The sequence below is a fragment of the Crinia signifera genome, chromosome 3 (genome assembly GCF_055691185.1).
Source record: "Crinia signifera chromosome 3, ASM5569118v1, whole genome shotgun sequence".
NCBI classification, from domain to species: Eukaryota; Metazoa; Chordata; class Amphibia; order Anura; family Myobatrachidae; genus Crinia; species Crinia signifera.
In genome coordinates this window covers 81335073-81358234 of record NC_139219.1, presented here as the reverse complement: position 1 = coordinate 81358234, position 23162 = coordinate 81335073, and positions in this window count along the sequence as shown.

Here is a 23162-nt window from a genome sequence, read left to right as displayed (position 1 = left end):
TAGTAGAGATGTGCAGGTTTGGATTTACCTGGATTTACCCGGAAGTCAAAATGGGATCTTATTGGCTATCGGCTGTCACATGATTTGGAGTCAAAACATGTGACAGCCGATAGCCAATAAGAAAATCCGGGTAAATCCGAACCTGTACATCTCTAGTACCAGCTCAGTCACACAGCAGCAGACACAGAACATTTTAAAAGGATTTTAAGGAATTTATTTAAGTCAGTAACAATTATTGTCCAAAAAATTAGATTGATAATTTTGCAGCACCAGTGTGCACACAGGTGAGGTGAGACTTGTAGTACCCTCTCCCAGCTAACAGTCACACAGCATCAGACACACAAAAATTGAAAAACATTATTAAGAAGTCAATAACCCCTTTATTATTGTAAAATACAAATATTTTGCAATTTGCACCGACGTGTGGCCTGCACAGGTGAGGTGAGATTTGCAGTACCATCTCCTGCCTTACACACACAGCAGCAGACACAGACATTTTTTAAAGGATAATTAATTCAGTATTAATTATTAACCCCTTTATTCTAAAATAAAAATGATATTTTGTCATTTATTGTGCACTGACGTGTGGCCTGCACAGGTGAGGTAAGACTTGTAGTACCCTGTTCCAGCTTAGTCACACAGCAGCAGAAACAGAAAAATGTAAAAGGATTATTATTAAGGTATTTGGTGGTAGGGAGTAGGAGTGGGACTTGACACTGGAGGACAGGTAAATCATTCTATATAAGGCACAGGCACAGACTACAGGGATAAATATATAATATACAGCACAGCACAGACTCTGTCAGTGTTTTACCACACTACACTACACTAACACAGTCTGACTCAGCAGCATGTCACTAATATATCAGCAGTGTAGTAGTTAAAAACTACTACACCACGCAGGTAGTCACTATCAGCAGTGTAGAACTACTACTACACCACACAGTTTGTCGCTATCAGCAGACAGCAGTATAGTAGTTAAAACTACTATACCACGCAGGTTGTCACGATCAGCTCAGCAGTGTAGTAGTTAAAACTACTAGTTAAAACTACTACACCACGCAGGTTGAACTTGTCACTATCAGCAGACAGCAGTGTAGTAGTTAAAACTACTACACCACGTAGGTTGTCACTATCAGCTCAGCAGTGTAGTAGTTAAAGCTACTACACCACGCAGGTTGCACAGCTAGGTGGGAGAGTGAGCATGCGGGTGGGCGCCAGGGAAGACAGCCAGACGTGCACACTGTTCAATCGCCTAGACTGGAGTGAACATGGTGCCCGCCCAGCCGTCCTTATATACATATATTATATACATATAGTGACGTTTTAGTGACGTCCAGATCTCGCGAGATCCGACAGCTGGAACTCACAGGTGCTGGAAAGGCGCTCTCCGAGTCTGGGCAGAAAAACCAGAACAGGCTCATGAATGCGTTTGGATATGAGGGTGTTCGGGGGGGTCCGGATTCCCAGAATCCAGATGCGCTCATCTCTATTAGTACATAATGGGTACACCACATTTAAATTTATTTGTAAACACTCTGGAATCACCATCACCTTTTAGAGGTGTAAAGTATAAATAGACAAATTTGTGTTACACATAAACATGGCTACTTAGGAAAATGGCACATTCAAAATACAATAAATAGACATGTAGTAAGGGTTAGTTTGCTGTGCAATTGGGCAAGCCAATAATTTATTTGAATGCAATAAACTACATAGACTTTGGGTAATTGGTTAATGGGTTTGAGCATGAGTTCCATGCGGAATCGTGCTGGGCCGTGTTATACACCAGTAGAGGGCGGTTGGTCGGCTGTCCGGCCGTCCGGCCGTCTGCACACATGAAGACAGTGTGAACTTTGTGAGTTCCGTCTGCACACGGTAGCATATGTGCATTAACACGCCACTCCCTTTTTGTGTGTTAGGCCATCCAAACGGATGCAGTGGCCTTATAGGTGCGTCTTCAATCACCATGTGGGTGCACCGTTCGTTCGCTCGGATACGTGCGAACGCGTATCCGAATGAATGATCCTGAATAAGGCCCATAGTCTTGTTGCTGAAGGCTGTGTTCTTCATTTAGATATGTATGAAAAGGCATGCTGCTGTTGCAGGATTGAGTAGTACAGTGTGTTCTTTGGTTGTGTGGTTGTTCTTTGGTTTACATATTAACAGTTTGGGCAAAGTTGTGTGTTTTTGCTGATATTTGGCATTCTGATGATCTGGTATGTTTGACCAGATTTTGTGATCATGTAGTGCAAGTTCCCAGCATGATTTTAAGCTGATTTCTGATTGAGTGGCCTGTTATATATGTTGTGATATGATTCACTTGCTGAGGAGAGGCAGTTATTTGTATTTGTATTTGTTATATGTATATCCAGGGCTATTTTTCTGCAAGCTCCAGCAGGAACTGAGGCCCTTATTCTAGTTCACTCTTTCTGACAAAATATATCTTAGATGGACAAAACCATGTGCACTGCAGGTGAGGCAGGTTTTACTTGTGCAGAGATAATTAGATTTGGGTGGGGTTTTACACCTGCCTCACCTGCAGTGCACATGGTTTTGTCCATCTAAGAAATATTTTGTCAGAAAGAGTGAACTAGAATAAGGGCCTCAGTTCCTGCTGGAGCCTGCTGAAAAATAGCCCTGTGTATATCTACAAGAGAGTATTGCTTCAATAAAAAGGTCAGGTGATGAGGGAAGTTAAATAATTAATTCCCATGGGCCGTTTACTGTACCAGATTTTCTCTTTGTCTAATAAGTCCTGTGAGGCTCTTATAAAGTGTTGTATTTAAAAAAAAGATGTGGTTTGAGGTGGGCATTTAATGAGGTACTTTTTGAAAGAAAGTACAGAGCAACGATTATCATTTGGCTTTGTAAAACCAAAGCCTAACAATGTGGATTTGTTTAACTGGTTTCTTTATGATTTTTGCTGTGTGGGTTGTATAGTATTTAAGGTTATGTACATTTTCATCACTTACTTTTTAGGACTAAATCCTGCAGCTGTATATGATAAAAGTGCTGAAGAGTTTTAAGTCAGATTTAGAGATATGTTGGCTTGGATTTACTCCGTTTTACTGTAATTTAAAAAAATATATTTTTTTGGTTATTGTCCCTCATGTATTTCGGATCACCAATAAGATAAATCTGTAGGTAGCCTATCTTGCACTAGTTTGGCAAAAAGTAATTACCAACCCACACATCTCTAGTCTTATTCTGCGTTGTGTTGAGTACATTCTTTTTGTATTTTTTAATGGGCAAAACCATGCTGCACTGCAGATCGGGCAAATGTAGATTATATTTGGGTGCGGTGTGTTCAAACTGAAATCTAAACTGCAGTGTAAAAGTAAAGCTGGTTAAGGGATAAGGGATTTTTAATTTATTAACTTTTGGGGGGGGGGGTTCATACTTACCTGGTCCCACAGCATCATCCGATGTCCACGGTGGTCTTCAGGCCCTTCTTCAACGATCCCAGGGGTGCATTTTGTAAATGTGCAAATTTGCAGGCAGGCCAGTGACATCCACAAACATGTGATGCCCTGAGGAAGCTTGGTGAAACGGTCGTTGGCTAGCAATGACCATAGCACTCCAACCCTCTGTTTCCTATTATGTTTAAAATGTTGTATATATATGAAATGTTATGTGATGTGTAAATGTAAATGTCAAGTGGCCGAGCTAAATAGATATTAGCGGAGAGGTGTCAGACCGACAGTAGCTGACTTACAGCCTCAGTGTAGATAAATAGTAGCGCGGTGTCCGGCAGACAGTGGCTGATTCACAGCCTCCGTGCAGCCCATGATATACGGCGTTGCTCAAAAAACGGACAGTGGCGGCAGGAGTAGTCTTACTGGCTTATTTGTGCCAACTCCTAGCCTCCAGGGTACCGTCGCACAGACAGCGGCAATACAGCTCATATAGCCGCCTCCGTGCAGCCCACAGACAGCGGCGGCAGGAGTATACTAATTGGCTTATTTGTGCCAACTCCTAGCCTCCAGGGTACCGGTGCACGGACAGCGGCAATATAAGTTCACATAGCCGCCTCCGTGCAGCGCACTGACAGCGGCGGCAGGAGTATACTAACTGGCTTATTTGTGCCAACTCCTAGCCTCCAGGTTACCGGCGCAGAGACAGCGGTAATATAGAACACACAGTAGCTTCCGTGCAGTGCACTGACAGCGGCGGCAGGAGTATACTAACGGGCTTATTGGTGCCAACTCCTAGCCTCCAAGGTATTAGCGCACAGACAGCGGCAATATAGTTCATATAGCCGCCTCCGTGCAGGCTATGATATATGGCTCTTTCCTGACTTTTACAAACTGACAGCGGCGGCAGGAGTATACCAATGGGCTTATTTGTGCCAACTCCTAGCCTCCAGGGTACTGGCACACAGATAGCGGCAATACAGTTCACATAGCCGCCTCCGTGTAACATATGGTATACGGCACTGTCCTGACCTTTGCAAACGGACAGCGGCAGCAGGAGTATACTAATTGGCGTATTTGTACTAACTCCCAGGCTGACAGTTGAAAATCTGTGCAAACGGGACATATGAGTGGGGTTAAAATAAATTATATATTTACCCAATACTTCTGCACAATCTGCAACACTATAATTTAAGCCCTATGATACCCAGTGCTAAATATTGTCAGTGATAAAAATATACTCTAGATAGCCACAACCTTCTGAAGGAGAATACTTTCCAGACATTTGTACAGCTTATGAGCTGGGTTGCATGACTATTTGATATAGCATAAAAACCAGATATAGCTCAGTGTCTGTATACCATAACTATTTGTTGAATGTATACACAAGTGAAGGGTGTTTGGCTTTAGAGGACATGAAGCAATAGCTGATCAATATATAATCAGCGCATGCCTGACATATTAATCGGGGATAAAAGTGCACTGAATCTGTATTGCCTGTGTGCAACCGGTGATATTTAATATTCAAATCCCAAGCACTGTAATATTCAGTACAGTGGGCGTAAACAGTATATATTAAGATACTGTCAGCAGCACAATACTTCAATAAAGCCACATCACACCAAAGGGAACACCACATAGACATTCCTCTATTTATGAGCTGGGTTATATACCTCTGTTAACCAGATATAGCTCTGAGTCTGAAAAATAAAAACGTATTTAGCAAGTGGTGTTTGGCTGTGGGTATAATACCTATACTTGAATGCATGGACTAAAGTAATTCAACATCGTGAATAATATATATGCCTGGTCTGACAACCAATTTATAACCTCCGCCGGCCTGATAAATACAACATAATACCGCTGACGAAATAACACAGCGACAAGATATAGAAACTATACCTCTCTCTGTAATATTTAGACAGAATTTGTCTGCAGAAATAGGAGAGGTTGGTTTGTTATATAGAGCTATCAAGATTAATGTAGCTCTAATTTACACATCAGCTTATTATTCGAACTTCCTATAAAGAAAAACCAATAGTCAGGACCGTTTGTGTAAGGATTTGCTGAATAAACAGAAATGGATACACATTATTAGGAACCTGCATTGTAACACTTGATTCAGATACAATAGTGTAACTATATAGGAGTTCGCAACAAAAGCACAGACATCTCTGTTTAAAACTATAAGAGAAAGTGCTAAAATCTAAACATATAGGAAACATACAGGGATAATAGGAACCCTGCAATAATTTAGGTTGGGGAGCAGTGGTCATTGATATTTTAATTTCTATATTTCTTTCTTTATTTCTTTCATATTTTAATATTTCACCTTTTTAATGAATAAATAATAAAAGTTAAATCTTAAAAATTGATATTGAGACTGTCGGTGCACCTACATAATACTTACTTTTCTTGTTACGTATGTAGGCCAGTGACATCACTGGTGCAACCCGCGCATTCGTGTAGTGCACTTCTGGGACTGCTGAAGAAGCTCCTGAAGGCAGCCGTGGATATCGAGAAAAGGGTCGGGGGGATAAAAACTGAAATATTCTACAAAACCACGGCTCCTCTCCTCCACCCGCTGCTGCTCCTCCACATACCACTACTCCTTGTCCACACATCACACAGTCTGAATGTGTGGCAGAAGGAAGATGCGGGATAAGCGGGCCTCTATTTGTAAAAAAAATGTTTTCTTAATTCATTTTCATTGAGGGCAGCTGCCTGCAAGATTAGAATTAATGAACAAATGTGCAATGTATGTAACTGTTACATACATTGCACATTTGTTCATTAATTATGGCCTATAGTTATATGTTACAATTATATTATATGTTACATGGGATTATGGCTTCCAATAATTATATTATGTTACATTATAATATATAATATAATTATAGGAGCCCATATTCCCAGTGTGTTTTAAGGCCCCCATTGTAAGGGTGACTTCTCCCCTCGGAGACATTGTGTTATTTTGTATACTGTATCTATTAATTTTATGCATATAATATAAAACCATGGCCAGTTAAGACATACTTGTACTGGTACTAGCCTTTTGAATATATACCTTTTGTTATCCACAAATTGTTGTTTATAAAGTGGTCTCTTGCTTCTACTTGTTCTTTATCTATAGCCCTACTTTCTTATAATCTCTTCTCTCTGCATTTTATGTGACAACAATACTATATTTATAATATTATGGGGGCAACTGTGTTTGCTTAATTACTGTGGGGCCACTGTGTGTGTGTGTTCTTTTCCCTGTGGGGTCCGCAAAAAGGTTGAAAATCACTGAGTTATACAATTGTAACTTGTATAAAAGAGATTGATAGAACGAGGAGAAAAACAAAGGGTACATTAAATTAGGTTAAAGTTAAGAGGAAATGAAGAGTATGAAGAAGAAGGCGAAACAAATGTTCAGGAAAAGAAGATATTTCCTCTATAAAGAAAAATACATAGAACAAGGTATCTCCAATTGTGAAAAGAAGGAAAACTTTTTTCTTTTACTGTTGTTTCATTTAAAGTATTTTTACTTTACTTACTTTGTGACTTATCAAGAAGGCTATGAATGAATGTCTCAATCTAATAAAAAATAGTATAACAATGAATAACAATGCATGAACAAGTTTTACTAATCAGTAAAGACTATACATCTGAAAGAACTATGAATAATTTTTATTTCCAACATAAAAGATATTTCCATAAAGCATTCAGGCACTTTTGAATTATAAAAGGATTCACTTAATCCAAGTAGCATGATGTATTATAAGGAAAGATGATATCCAGAAGCAGCTAAAACAGCAGGAAAAAGTTCTGACGGATAATAGGAAACAAAAGCACAGCAATGAATTGTTGTTTCAATGCTGAATTCACAATCTTCTGATGGTGTACCATAACTGATAAGTAGAAACATCACTTGGAATGGATGTGATAACCCAACTCCTTCGTTTTTAGTAGCATTTCTGTAGTACAGTATATTTTTGTTTAATTGTTACATGGCTTTAAATGTATTTTTTAGTTATTTTTCTTCAAAATCTTTCTTCATCAACATCATTGACATTATTTTTAAGAGTGCTGCAAATTTATTGTTATGATTTATGTACAGTATTTGTCATTGCCTATTAATGTGAATACTATGGTGTCTTATAATATGCTGAAAATTGATTTTCTACTTGAAAATATATTTATAAAAACGTAAAGAGTCATGAATTTGTATCCCGTAGCATCCTGTTTATAACTCCTATATTGAGTGCTAAATCGATTTACTTAAATATGCTAGTATTGGATAAAAAATAAAGTGACAACAATCTAACATTGGCCATAGCTGTTCAATGGCAGCCCTGTGTATACTGTGATTAGCCCACAGGCTGCTATACATGTGGATTACTATACAGGCCTCTGGAAACATAAAATCAGCTGTAAATATTGGCTTTCTGTCCTAATGGCGGCTGCCACAAATGCATTAGCCAATTTTTTCAGATACTTATCCCAAAATCTTGAGGTTAACACATGGATTTACTGCCTGTGGTAAAGAGCAGGTATTGTAATAGTTTTGAGTAGGAAAGCCATAGGCTACAAGCCATTTTCCTTGTGCTGTAATATGAAGCCTTATTGAATTTGGCCCATACACCACAGTGGAGTCTGTGTCCATGGAGTACAATATACACATTTTTCCTATGTTTTAGGTCAATTGAACAAACACCATTTAATGGTATCATGGGTGAAATGTAATAGGGTAAGAGAATAAGAAAGTGAGAGATTTGGTAAAAATTCTCCAGTTTTTTTAATTAAAGCGGCAATTTCTTGCCAAATATTTCACTTTCTAACTCTCTCATTCTATTACATTTCCCCCAATGTCTCTTAATATAACCTGATACTGTATATTGGTAATTATCATTATACATCTTTTTATTTACAAATCTATAGACTTTACACACTCATATATAGTAGATTCCCTCTGTATTAATCTTTAAAAAAAAAACATTGGGGCCAATTCAGGCCTGTTCGTTTGGATACAAATTTGTCACCTTGCCTGATGGTGGGGGGTTTGCGCATTCATGCGCATGTGCAAACCCCTGGAGTGAATGGCTTCGGCGAGTGTGAAAATCACATAGCAATTCGCTCAGAGGGGCGGGTAGGGGGCTGAAGTAGAGGAATGCCCATCATTTTATGGGCATCCTCATGAAAACACTGGGTTTTCCCCTGGGGACGCAGGCTGGCCGATGCCTGCTCGGCATGGGCAGCGGACGTCACATGACATCAGTGGCCACCTCCTTTTCGGACATCTTCATCTTAAATAAAACACAGTTTTGGGATGTGGGTGACGCAGGTGGTGGGAGGGCATTTGGTGGAGCAGCGCTGACCTGTTCACTAGTACACGCAACCTAGCAAACAGGTCTAAATCAGGCTCATTGTTCCTTCTCTTGTGTCATGGATATTTTTTTAAATATAAGCACATCCACATAGACCCATAATATATATTCCAGTGACAATTTAATGAACCTTTACAAATTATTTATTACCCATTACCAATTATGAACTGCATAAGATGGAGAACTGTGATGTTTGAGTCATATTCAGAATTTATTGGACATGCAATACATGTATTTTTTCTTTTTAGAATGACAGTTACCTAATTGCAATAGGGTCATTTAGAGTTCAAGGCCAATCTGGAGTGATATCATCTTTATAATCAATCTTGACTACATTGATTTCTCATTTCACACAATGTGCCAGATATTTATGGAAATTTTCAATAAGTGCTACGTGATGTTTTCTTTCTTTTTAAATAAGTCTTTCAGATCAAAAAGTTATAATAAACAAATTATCTGTATAAAATATCTAGTATTTTTTAATTTAGCTACATGTATTTTGATGTTCTTTTTCAGTCAGGGAATAACTTAAAGTAGTTAAAGGATGAGGTACACATTTAAAAGGAAAAAAAAAGTCAATCAAACTGCCCATATGTTTTTGGGAGTGATCAAGGTACCTGGGAACCCAGAGTAAACCTGTGTAAACATTGGGAGAATAGATACACAGTGAGTACTATATAAATGTGCAGGATTATGCAAATTTTGCCTGCCTGTGCCTACTAGAGAATGACAGAATTGTGTGCACTGGGGTTCACATGACATCTGAAAAGTAAGTATGGATTTACTTTTTAGAGCAAAGGCTTCAGAAATCATTTGATGGTCAGTGATCATCGAATAATTTCTCCTCCGTTCGGCGGCATGTGAGGGGGTGTGTACACATACACTGCCTTTGATTTGCAGGTTGAGCAGAAAGCTGCAAACTCTGCACCGATTACAAATTCACCCAAGATTTAATATTCACCGGAAATTACTTATCATGTGTTGAAAGTTAAGATGGTACTTGTTTCCTAGCATGGCCACAATCGCGGGCATCGGGTGTAATTTTTAGTGGTCTGCGACGCGACCAACGTGATGCCCCCGATTTCCCATTGAAATGCATTGAAAAAAGTCAAAATCGCGTCGGTCGCATCGCAAGCGGCTAAAAAAGGCTTAAATGGTCCAGACGCGATGCCCCCGATTTCCCATAGGGAACAATGTTAAATGCCTCAATTTACCCAAATCATCATAGGGAACAATGGTAAATGGGCCAGAAACCCCCCAAAACACCCCTGAACAGTGAAATGGCCCCCCAAAATTAGTTTACGCCACCCCACGATCTACGTGAACCTGAAGCGTGGCGAGCGCAGCGAGCCCGCGAGGGGCGGCGGTATGCGTCTGACCTTTTCATACCCCCACTATCCACGTCGGCGTGGAGTTGAGAATATAATAGTGTGGCGACGCGGATACCTTCACAGGTAAACGCGTCCCTTCGCAGGCTTCACAGGTATCCGCGTCCCCTCTGCCCCTTCCCAGCAAGAACGCACCCCTATTTGGGCTGCGCACCAAATGTGTGCACTGTTTCTATTTAAAATATTGCAGGTAGGAGCACCAAAATGATGACTGCTATGATGAGGGTTGATGGTGCTGGGAAAGGGGAGCAGTGTCAGAGGCGGAACTAGTGGCGGTGCTAGGGGGCACCAGCCAAAATCTTGCCTAGGGCATCATTTAGGCTAGGGCCGGCTCTGTACCCACTCAACAGAGTATACAGAGCAGGGAGGCACTGGGCTGTAGAGTTGATCTCCCCACTTTGCTACTCAGCTGCTGTGCACTGTAGCTGCTGGTTGTACTTTCCTTTTCACACAGTGGGATAGCTGTGTGAAGCAGTGATAAATGAGGAGATGTGATAAAGTGCCTGGTACTTTACAGCTGTTACACACAAGGAAAATAGACTAGCACTGACTAAATGTAATGTTCTTAATTCAAAAACCCAACAATCTCGATGATTATGGACTTATATTGTCATAATAAATTTCAGTAGTTGGTGGTGCTCCCATGAGTCATGATACAATATACTTATATACAAACAGAAAAAAAGATGACTCTCTTTGTTGGGGCACAACTTGTTAAAATATATTAATTTTTAATGGTATACATTAAGATTAGGACTCACAAGAAACCCTCCAAACATGGTCTGTCACTAGCTCCTGCTCTTGTCTCCATATCACCTGCCTCTCTCTGCCACTATCTGTGCAGCTTCCACCTCTCTGACTATGGCATTTATTCCGATTCACTCGCAAAGGCAGAAGTCCTTCTCAAATAGACAAAATCAAGTGCACTGCAGGTGGGGCAGATGTAACTTGTGCAGAGAGAATTCGATTTGAGTGGGGTTTGCTTCAAAGTGAGATCTATATTGCAGTGTAAAAATAAAGCAGTTGGTATTTTCCATGCACAGTAACTAAATAAATCATCCAAATCTAATTCTTTGCCCATTACATCTGCCCCCCCTGCAGTTCATATTTGAGAAGAAATTTACCTTTGAGAGTAAACCAGAATAAGAACCTTTGTTTTCTTCTGTTTCTCTATATTCTATTCCCAGTATCAGTCCCCCTCTCTGTGCAGCATTTTTCATCTCTTTCTTCCCAGTATCTGTCCAACCTCTCTGTCCAGCATTTTCCCCTCTCTCTGCCTAGCATCTGCTTTGCCTTTCTCCCGAGCATTTGCCCTCCCTTTCCCAGAATCTGCCCCTCTCCCTAGCATGTTTCCCCCTCTGTATTCCAAGCATATGTCCCCCCTCTATCTGTCCAGCATCCCTCCCTTTCCACCACATTCTGTATGTATTCTCTCCCTATCATTTGTCACTTGTCTTACCCTATATTTTCCCTTCCCCTCTCCTCATCATCTACACTCTTTTGAGCATCTGTCCCACCATTCTTCTATGCCAGAATCTGCCCCCCCCCCCCACCTATGTGCATAGCACCTCTCTTTCTTTCTGCCCAGCAGCTTCAAATTTGCTCTCCAGAAACTGTTCCCCCCCACACACTCTCTGGGGAATCGCTGTCCCCCTCTCTCTGCCCAGTATCTGTATCCCCTTTTAGTCCAGCATATGTCACCCCTCTGTCGAAAATCTGTTACCCTTTTTTTCCTAATATCTACCTGGGGGGAGATCTGCTACCTCTCTTTGTCTAGCATCTGGGTGCCAATATCTATCTGCAGAGTATCTTCTCCCCCTTTCTTGCTCATGTCTGCCCCCTCCCTTCCTCTCTCTATGTCATGCATGCTGAAACCCACAAGTATCAGAATGCAGGACATTAAGGACCCAATGGTACCTAGAATCATAATGTAAAATACATATTATTATATGTACACAGACATACAGTTTGCACACTTACTGTACCTTATCCTTGGTGTCGGTCACTTCCCTTCTCCAGTAGAACTAAAATGTGCTGTTTGCTAATCTTTTCCAGTAGGATACCCACTGAGTAAAAAATAAAAGCATTTTAAAACACACCCCCATGACATACAGTAGTTGCACTATGTGTATATGCTGTACATGCAGCACATTGCATGTAAGTGACAGAGCCCATATGAGTTCTGACACTTATATGTCCAACAGCCAATCAGGGCCCCTTACAATGGTAACATGACACTTATTGGACAATATTGTTTCAAGTTACAACTAATCTAAATAAAGGATCAATTTATATGATCTCTCAATGCACAATACCCACCTCATTACACTGCATTGACTACAGAAGCATAAGGTCATCTGTTGCTATTTGCTGCAAACAGGGTGCAATACCTCCAGTTTGCTCAGGACTTCAAGAAATGGACATTAAATGCTTGGAAATGGGTCATGTGGTCTGAGGAATCACATGTTCAATGGCATCATAGCCGGGTGAAGATCTATAGACCTCAGCATGAAACATGGATTATTCTGTATACATTATCATCAACCCTCCAGTACCTGGAAGACGATATTCATTGTATTTTGGCTAATAATTCCCCATAAAACATACTGGGAATTCATAGAATTCATGCCTAGAAAACAGTGCCATATTAAGGCCAAAATTTGGCCCAATATAGTACTAAGACAATAGTTTAATAATTTGGCCTATCAGAATGTGTAAATATATCTATATATTGATTGATTGATTTACTGTATATTTCCATTCATTTTTTAAGCAGCTCCATTGGTTTATTGGAGGTCAACAATTTAAAATATTTTCTATGATTATGCATTTGGTTTTTATTCATTGATTTTTAATAAACCCACAGGGTTACATATGGCTTAGTAACACAGTTCCTAGGTAGCCATTTGTGGTCCATCTTAATCATGATGCTGACAGGCAGCAGTAATAATAATAATAATAATTTTATTTATTTATATAGCACTTTTCTTCCATAGGACGCAGAGTTGCTTAAAATACATGGACATTGAACAAAGGCATTAGAATTGCATGAAGTTGAAAAACAGAGATAGATGATGACACAGTAGAGAGCACAAGAAGCATACTTTGGGGTTGGTGCAGACATTTTGGGTAATAACTTCTAGGGGTTATATATTCCAACCATAAAAGGTAGGATTACCTTGGGAGGAATAGGTCAGGCCCAAAAGAGAAGGCACAAAATGGGTTTTTAGCGTCCCAGTGCTAGGGGTAGTGTTCCAGCATAACCATTAGGTCCATGTGTTTTTCATCCTATCCACGGGCATACCAAATGAGGCAGCCATTTTGGGCGCACTACGAAGGATTTGCTGCAGCAGATAAGCCACACATGGACGCAATGCACATATGGGAAATTTGATGTATACAATAGTATGATAAACTCTGCATTAATAGATCCCTGAGCAAGGGCAGTTTAAACAGGTATACATGTCTTCATTATAATGTGTATTGGTAGATCCAGACATAATAAGGATAATCTCATTTTTTTTTATGCCTTTCTCTACGGCCTGATACATTCAGGATCTACTGCACATTATTAATCAGGTTCCCCTTCAAAAGAAGGGCCTAGAATTAAAGGAATCAAACACTGTTCAGTTTGAGTTAACTGTCTTATTTTAGCCATTTTAATTTTATTTACTTTGGACCATTCTTTATGGGTATAGGATATTTCATTAGCATTGAAATTATTACCTAATGCCCCGTGATGTTTACCTATTTAATATGGATTTGTTAGAAATGTCTATTAATAACGAAGTAAAGGCAGCAAAGTTTTTTACAATGTGGTTTCCCTATACCCTTTCCCTCTGCTCAAAAAGATATCCTTTGGAAGGCATTACACCACACATCATGGTACAATTTAGAAGTGTTATCTACAAATTGCCCCCCCTTTTTCACCTTTTAATTAGCACCAGATATAGTTTTATTAGGGGCTTACCTGGTGCCAAGGTGGTCTCTTGAGTGAAGTTAATTTTCCTTCGCCATGTTTCTACGTATGTAGTGTTTTGTTGTTTTTACTCCCAATTTTATTGTTGTATCTTGTTATTATTTATCACAACTTGTTTTTTTTTCCTTTGTTTACACTGTATACAAGTTATTTGGTGGAATATGTTACTATTGAATGATCCGGTACTTGTTTCCTAGCAGGGCGCCCAGTACGCATTTAGTGTACTGGGCTATTCTCCGTAGTGAAATCGCATCGCGCAGCATGTATAGTGCTGTGCGATGCGATGTCCATATGAAATGCACAGGAGTGCTTATACAATGAAATATCGCATTGAATCACAGGGCACCAGGTGCGATTCAATGTGATACAATGCAATATTTCATAGTAGAAGCACCCATACTATGAGATGTGATGGGTGCTTACTATGAGAAGTGATGACATGTGATGTGTGCATAGGAGATGTGATGTGTGCATAGTATGATATGTGTTGGGTGCTTAAAATTGAAAGCACCTATGGCATTGTTTAGCGTCACCTCCAGTATCAGGCCACCCCGAAGCATGGCGAGAGCAGTGAGCCCCGCGAGGGGCAGCGGAACTCGACCTCTGACCTTTTCATACCCCCACTATCCACGTTGGCGTGGAGTTGATTTATACAGTGTGGCGAGCCCGAAGTGTGGCGAGCGTACGCGAAATACATGTAAAGTAATCCACGTCTGCTCGCCACACTTCGGGCTTGGTGGCTCACTGCCCTCGCCACACTATATAAAATCAACTCAACACCGACGTGGATAGTGGGGGTATGAAAAGGTTGGAAGACACGTGGCGTGCATAGTGCTGGTGTTTTAGGAACACATTCACACTTGCAAAATCATACAGCTGACACAGTAATGATGACATGTGTTAACTAATAACTCATTTACTAAAATAATTTCATAAATGTATCATAAATAATTAAGAACATTCATTAATAATTAAAATATAACAAATTTAAAATCATAAACAGTAATGATTAAAGAACAATTAAAATGATTAAACAACAAGAACAATAAATAAAATAGTAATTAATCGTCCTTGATGAGGAGCTTCAGTGCCTTAACTATGCAGATGAAAGGGTCCTCAGCTCCCAATGTTTACACTTACATGCACCCCTGAGACGGTCTATGTTTTGCGTATGTACCCCTGTAGCCAGGTCAATAAAATTGAACCGGTGGTTTACCGTAAAATGCTGATAACCAGCCAGTTCAAGTTGGGCGGTGCTGTATGCCCTCCAGCAGTCTGTATAGATTGTGGTGCCTGGCTCTATATTCTCCTGGATACACTCCCTTAATGTCGTGGTATCACGCTGGGCATCATTTGCAAGGAACACTGTCCAGTATTACGGTATATCCCTCCAAATATCCACTGCTGTGGAAGAATGCTCCCTGTGTTGTTTTTCCACTTGACGAAAAGCGTCTCATCAACTTCAACAATGTGGCCAGGTCCATCAATCCTCCGCTGGGGCTGTGCCATTATGTCCGCATAAAGCGGTTATAGAGGACAGCATTTTTTTTTAGACATGTCCAGCTGCTGGCTGCAATACTGGGCCCACAAATAGATGAACAGCAGAATCATCACAAAAGACAAGTGGCACCCTGGAAACCAGTGTGCCGCTCTCAGGCTCACCTTCAGATGGCACACTTTTACATGGCAGCGCCACATCGATTACACATGGCCATTTGCGTAATTCTTCGCCACCGGAAGCAGATTGTGTGCCTGGAAAAAGGCCATAGCCTCCTTCTCCATCTGAGGCAGTGAGAACATGGTCATAGATCCAGCCATCTCAATAATCGCAATAAAATACTGAATAATCTCCAAAAATCACTACCAGCTCTGAGGTATGCTTCTTCTCACAACAGAATATCACCTCAGAGTGATTTCTGAGAGGATCTGACAGGGGGTGGGAATGACAGGAAGTGGGAACAGGAAAATCGCATCACATTGCATTGCATCGCATGCTACTATAAGGTGATGCGATGCGATTTCACTATGTTGGCGTCCGTAAAAAATCTGGGCGCCGTGCTAGAAAACAAGTATCGATAATCCTATATTTGTCTGCTATGTACATAGATAGTTTTTTTTTTTTAATTGCGTCTTTATTTAATTTTCAATATCAAAACAAACATAGACATACATACAATACAAAAGTAGTATCAACATTCCAGACATAACATGTTAAACAGTTCTCCTGTACCGTATATAAACGTATACATAGACATAGACAAGATCACAGCATAACAACCCTCGCTCCCCCTGAAAAACCTCTCCTACTTAACCTCGATAATTTTCCCTGACCCATTGCACACATCCCATTTTATGCCCCTGGGCCCAGCACCGCTTGTTTAGCCCATTTGTCCTAGTTTTGAGAGCCCGCTCTATCTTGGGGAATTGCTCTCCTATCTATGCAGCCTTCATGGCTTTTAACATTCCCTAAGCCATCGGGACTGTACATTATTAAATCCACAGAGTGAGCAACAACAAAAAAGAAAGAAAAAGTAGAGACGTTATTAAATATTTAAATAATCCAAAGTGGTTCTATGCGCCGTTTTCCTGCAAACTTTTTATCTAAGTGCCGCCAGTTAATTCGGCTAGATATTACCTTGTGGCTACAATCACTCTGTGTAACTTTGTGACAGCATCTCCTCTCTGTGAATACATAACATGTGACCACTATCTCTAAAGTCTCCTCTGGCGCATATGCGCATATCCCTCCCTGCTTGTACAAATTGTGCGCCCCAAAAAGAAGAAGAAGAAAAAAAAAGAATTATATAGTAGAGCTGCTAAGCCCCTTTCTGTGTAAGAGAGGGAATCCCTCCTCATTCGTGCTTCACTACCTAAACTTTCTACATACTAACCAAAGTGCTTATACATTTAACCTCTCACTATTGTTAACTCTGTGGTTAGCTGACCTGTTCCAATGGCCCCAAATGCCCTGGTATTTAGTAATCGTGCCCCTGGATGCATGTACAAATTTCTCATGTTCGCTGGTCTGATTGACCATGTTGACCCATTCTCCATGGAGCGGTCCCATGGGGGACATCCATCAACGAGCTATTATTACCTTCGCTGAGGCCGCTAGGTTCTTAACCAACTGCTTCATTTCCCGGTTGATTGTCCCTTCCGCCCAACACCCCAGGACCAGATTTAATTTGTTTAGGGTAGCTCGTGGGACACCTATCTGAACTAAGGTTGTAATTATTGCGTCCCAGAACCTTCTAACCACCCTACAGCTCCACAGCAGGTGATAAAATGTGGCCTCCCCTTCTCCAATTTTAGGACAGCTATCGGACACTGCTCCATCAAATTTTTCCATTCTAACCGGCGTTATATAGGTCCTATAGAGGATATTAAATTGGACCTGTTGTGTCCGCCTTAGGTTGGTCGCCTGCCGTGGACCTGCCAAAGCCACCCTCCACCTGTTTTCGTCCACCTGGGGGATGTCCTCGGTCCATTTTATCCGTAAGGCCCCTAATTCCTCAAATTGAGTAAAGGAATGTAGGTAATGGTACATTTTGGACAGGCGTTTGCTCTTCGCTAGCTGTTTAATGAAAGTTTTACAGGGAGCCTCCTCCACCTCCCACAGTGCGGCCTTTCCACATTGGGTTATTGCACTACTAACTTGTAGGTATCTGAAAAAAACTTCCTTTGGTAGGCTAAACTCTGCTTGTAGCTGGGAGAATGATTTCAACACCCCTTCTTGGCACCATTGACCTATTGTGCTAATTCCATAGGAATTCCATTCTATCCCTCCTTGTTGTTCCTTAAGTTCCCTCATACCTGGCAAGGAAAGAATAGGAGTTTCAGGATCCAAACCGGCCGCTTTTGTTAATTTACACGACCATCTCCATACTTTAACAGCTTGGCTGATTATAGGAGGAAGGTCCCGCCGGAGCCCCCTCACAAACAATCTCTGGAGTGGGGAATAATCTGGATCCACACATTCCACAAGACTTCGTAGCTCTACTGAGTCCTCTCCTGACCTAACCCAGGCACATATTTGTACCATCTGAGTAGCCATATAATATATTTTAAATCTGGAAGGGCCATTCCTCCTTTTTCTCTGTCCCGACACATAATATCCATTCTGACTCTGGGCAATTTATCCCTCCATATAAATGTGGAGACTATGCTCTTTATCTTCCTAAAATACTCGTCCCCAATAAAGACAGGGGAGTGTTTCACTATATACAAAAATGCAGGCAATATTTCCATCTTAACCAAATTGACCCGTCCAATTTGTGATATCTGGAGTCTAGACCAGCTACGGCATTTAGACTTTAATACATTAATAAACGGAATTAAATTCTCAGAAATAAAGTCTACTGATTTCCTAGTGAAACTGATGCCCAGATACCAAAATTTTCCCACCCTCTTCAGTTTTACCTTGGGTACTTGGCCAGTCCCACCTTCATTTCCTATCTGGATATAATTGGATTTATCCCAGTTCATTGTGAGGCCGGAATATCCCCCATACTCCTGTATAAGTTTCATTACCTCAGGTAAATCCCCGGGTAAGTCCCACCAAGAGATCATCCGCATAGAGCAAAACTAGGTTTCTTTTGGGACCCCTTCCCCCATTCTCTCCACCCAGGGCTGTTCTCAACACACACGCCAAGGGCTCCACCACCACTGCAAACAGCAGAGGGGATAGAGGGCATCCCTGGCGCGTCCCTCTGGAGAGAGAGAAAGAGGGAGATGTAAACCCGTTGACGGTCACTCTAGCTTTTGGATTTTGATATAGCAGTGAGACCCGTTGGATAAACCTCTCCCCAAACCCAAAGGCCTGCAATACCCTCCACAAGAACGGCCATTCGACTGAGTCGAATGCCTTGTTCGCGTCGAATGACGCGAGCCCTGCATCCGACCCCTTCATCTCCACATTCTGAAGGTAGGTGTATGCCCTTCGGAGATTGTTCCTAGTAGACTTCCCCACCATAAAGCCCGTTTGGTCAGGATGGACCACCTGATCTATTACCCTCTGTAATCTAGTAGCTAATATTTTAGCGTATATCTTTGCATCCAACATGTACATAGATAGTTAATGTTTTCTAGCATGCAATTATGCAACTGTACTTTATATTGTTTGCAGTTTTTTCCAAATAAAGTATTTTAAAAAAAATGTCTATATACATAATGTCAATATTGTCATAATGTCAACACTGTGGATATCAACTGGCACAATATCTTCAATGATGTTTGCAGTGAAAGGGTTAGGCTGCGACTAGAGTTAGGTCTTAAATGCATGAAAAATGCTTTGTTAACATGCCAACTGCTGACATTATGTCATTGTCAACATCAACATTTCACATGTCATCAAAACATACATGTCAACAATATGAATTTCCAAATTTCAACACCCAGAATGTAGACATTCTGAAAGTCAACATGTAGTACTACAATGAATGTCATATATGGGCATAAATTACTAATAAAACATTTTCCATGTTCAAAATAATCATTATTATTTGAACTAATTTCATATTTTCAAAAACTCTCCTAAACAAGGACATTCATTTTTGAATATGAATACAAAAGGTCAAAACAAAATAGAAAATATATGACTTAAGATAATGATAACAATATTTATAAAATTCTGAACAACACTTAAACTGGAGGAACAAACCTTACATTTAGTACATTCTATTGAACAGCAGTTTTCTTACCACCTGTGGAATTCTATTTCCAAACATACCTATAGATAAATTACTACCTGCAGTGTACAATCATGGGCAAGGTAAATTAGTTTCTCAGTAAAGCTAAATAAAAGGAATTAATTGTCAGAAGCCGCAGGCATCTTTAAAAAATCAAGGGCAATAGATAAAGATTATCAGACCAGCAAGCAGCACATTAGTTTGAAAATGAGTCATTTGGGTATGGTATAACTGTTAAATTCTGACATTGTGAATTATGTAAATGAATCAGAAGATTGTAACAGCATCTTAGAATGGCTCATTTAACAGTTCTAAACTATCCGTACTGACTCTTGACTGCATGGTTAAAGAGACTTCAGAATGTTTTGTGTTACTTTAAGTTTTACAGCTGTATGCATGATTTTTTACTATTTAAATACCCCATTTATATTTATTTTTCAGATTTATTTAATGATGCCATATAGTGCACGTATTGCCATTGTACCAAACACTTTTGTAATGCCATCCTTAATAATCATAAGATATAGTACATTATATACACAAAAGTGCATTAAAATGTATTCATATTTATTTTACCATTTTAAAACCATAACACTAGAAATATGAAAATCTCTAGTTATAGAGAACTTGTAATTTATTTAGTCTGGTCAGATAGTAATAAAAGAAAATAAATATACAATCATTGACTTTTTAACAATACTGACAACTGAAAAGTACTTAAGCAAAATTAAATAGAATTACATCTGTTTTGTATAAAAAATTATGCATAAAAATAGCAGAAAATATGTTCTATTATTCCACAATTTTAATAGATTTTTTCACAATGCTTCTGGTCATCCATTAGGTTTTAGTTATTAATTTGTGAATATCTCAAATGAAATCAATAGTGTTCTGCTTCATTTCTCATTTTGTATCCCTCAAAGCATAAAGCCTATTGCTATTATTTCCATTTCTGACAATGGCGGGTAAGGAATGATTTTCTGTTCTACACATTTTGTACTCTTATTTAAATTTATCATTTGGCAAAAGAGAAAGCAGTAAGAGAATAGGGTTGGAAAAAAAACAATCAAATTGTAAACAGCTGCAAAGTAATTTCCATATAATACATATGGTAACAAGCAAATTACATGATTTTTGAATGAATACTTAAATGATTCTCTTAAAAAAAAATCACATTTTTTCATGACAGATGGTTACATATGTATTACCTAACAAAGAAATAAATGAATGCACACAATACATATAACAAATTGGTCTGCTCTTATGGTACACAAATATAACTACTGTATAAATAAAAAAGAAACTGTAATTACGAACACAATTATTATACTCTTGACCAAAAATGCAGAACACAAAAGGACTAAAATACAAAAAAATGTTCACTTCAAATCAAACTAAAAGACAAGATTTGTAGCAATATTTCAAATAAATTACAGCACAGTTTGAAATGTTTATAAATATGTATGAATACATGTACTTAGAATTTGACTTTGATGGCATTTGCAGGAATAAAAACAGTGAACCGGGCGTATTTCTGCATGCAGGCACATGCAGATTAGGCATATACAGGCAAATTATATAAAAATTAGAATGTACAGTAAGTACTGTATTCTGCAGCAGCTATATGGAAAAGTGTCCAGTGCCTGACACACAACCAGGCCGTTATTAATTAAAACCACTAGACTACAAATAATAATACTATATAATCCATTTTAATAATTTGTAGGAATCTCACAGGGCCAAAATAATCAATGTTGCCATTTAAAGCACACAGGGCCACCTGCTGTTGTTGTTGCAGTTCAACATGATGCATTTGCACTAATGTCATGTATGGCACTTCCCATACACTATTCATTTCCCTGGTTGTGTAAAGCAAAAGGCAGAGCTAGATTAAAACCTAAAGTCTAAAATTGTATTGGGGTAAAACTTGCAGACCTTTACTGCATACTGTGCTATCATTAGAGGACTACTGGCATATCCCATGAACAATGCAGCCATTGTGTCCCTCTGAGATTTGTATTTAAAAATTATTTTATATATGACTTACACCTCATATAGGAAAGTTGCCTGCAGTTGATAAATTACTTTTATTAGATTTTTTTTAATTAGTCTTTACTGTGATCACATCCCTCAAGTGTTAGCTCAGGTGGCCTCAAACCAGAAACTACAGTATGTTTAGTACTTAATATTAGTATGATAGCAGTTGCCAGGTTTATAAATCGGAGTTATACAGTAGATTAGGACTTAACAGATGGGGGAGATTTTGTAATACAGTTGTGGATTCACCACAGTGTTTTGGTTTTTGATCTAGATTAAATTTTACTTAAGGTGATTTTTTTTTCAAAACACAGCTAAAATAGTGTAATTTGTGCCTATGTTTTTCCTAGTGTTATTAAGCAGGGCACAATATTGTTAAAACAATATTGTCCAAAGGTTTGCTGGCAAATCTAAAGTAAAGGTCAGTGGCACAAGCAGAGGGCAGTTATTTAAGTTTAATGTGTTGCAAATTAGTAATGCATTAACCAACAAAAATGTTTGTCTATGCATGCCCACCAATAATACAGCCCATTATAAAGACAAAACTGGTGCAAGATGGAATTGTCCTTGGGCCCTCACAGTCACACTAGTGTTGTATCTTAAAAAGGATATGAACATCTTAACAAAGCAATTACTTCAGCTATAAGCACTTTTGTGAATGCAGTGTATGCACTCATTAATTAATGAAGAGGTTGATGTTAAGGGTTATGACAGTGAAGTTTGGTTATGCTGGTCCAAACTATTGATAACAGATTCTGGAATGCTTGTTATTATTTTACAAATGATCATTTTATAAAATAAATTCCATGAACTCTCTGAAAATTAAACTGGGATGAGGTGCCTAGGTGGTTAATGTTCCACCAATTTGAGAATTTTAAATTTTTTTGTTAGTAAACTTCCCGTTATTATGAGTGGATTTACTAACATTGTGAAATATTGTTTGAATTTTTGTTAACCTGATTAAAATCTATATGCTCTTGATCATTGGCTTTAGTAGATGTGTAAGTACATGTATCATCAGGATTGGCAGTAGAGATTGCACTAGTATTTAGTTGCTGATCCTGCTCTTCCATTGGACAATTATGATCTATATCAACTTACAGTGCTTATTTTATTAATTAACTTAAAGTTATTATTTAACAGAGAGCCATTGGCTGGCCCTGAACACACACAATTTTTAGATATTACATTTTTTTTTTTTTTTTATAAATGGCAACAACTTCACTCTGCTATTCACATCGCTTATATTTTTAACAAATTGGCACGTCACATAGTGAGTATTAATG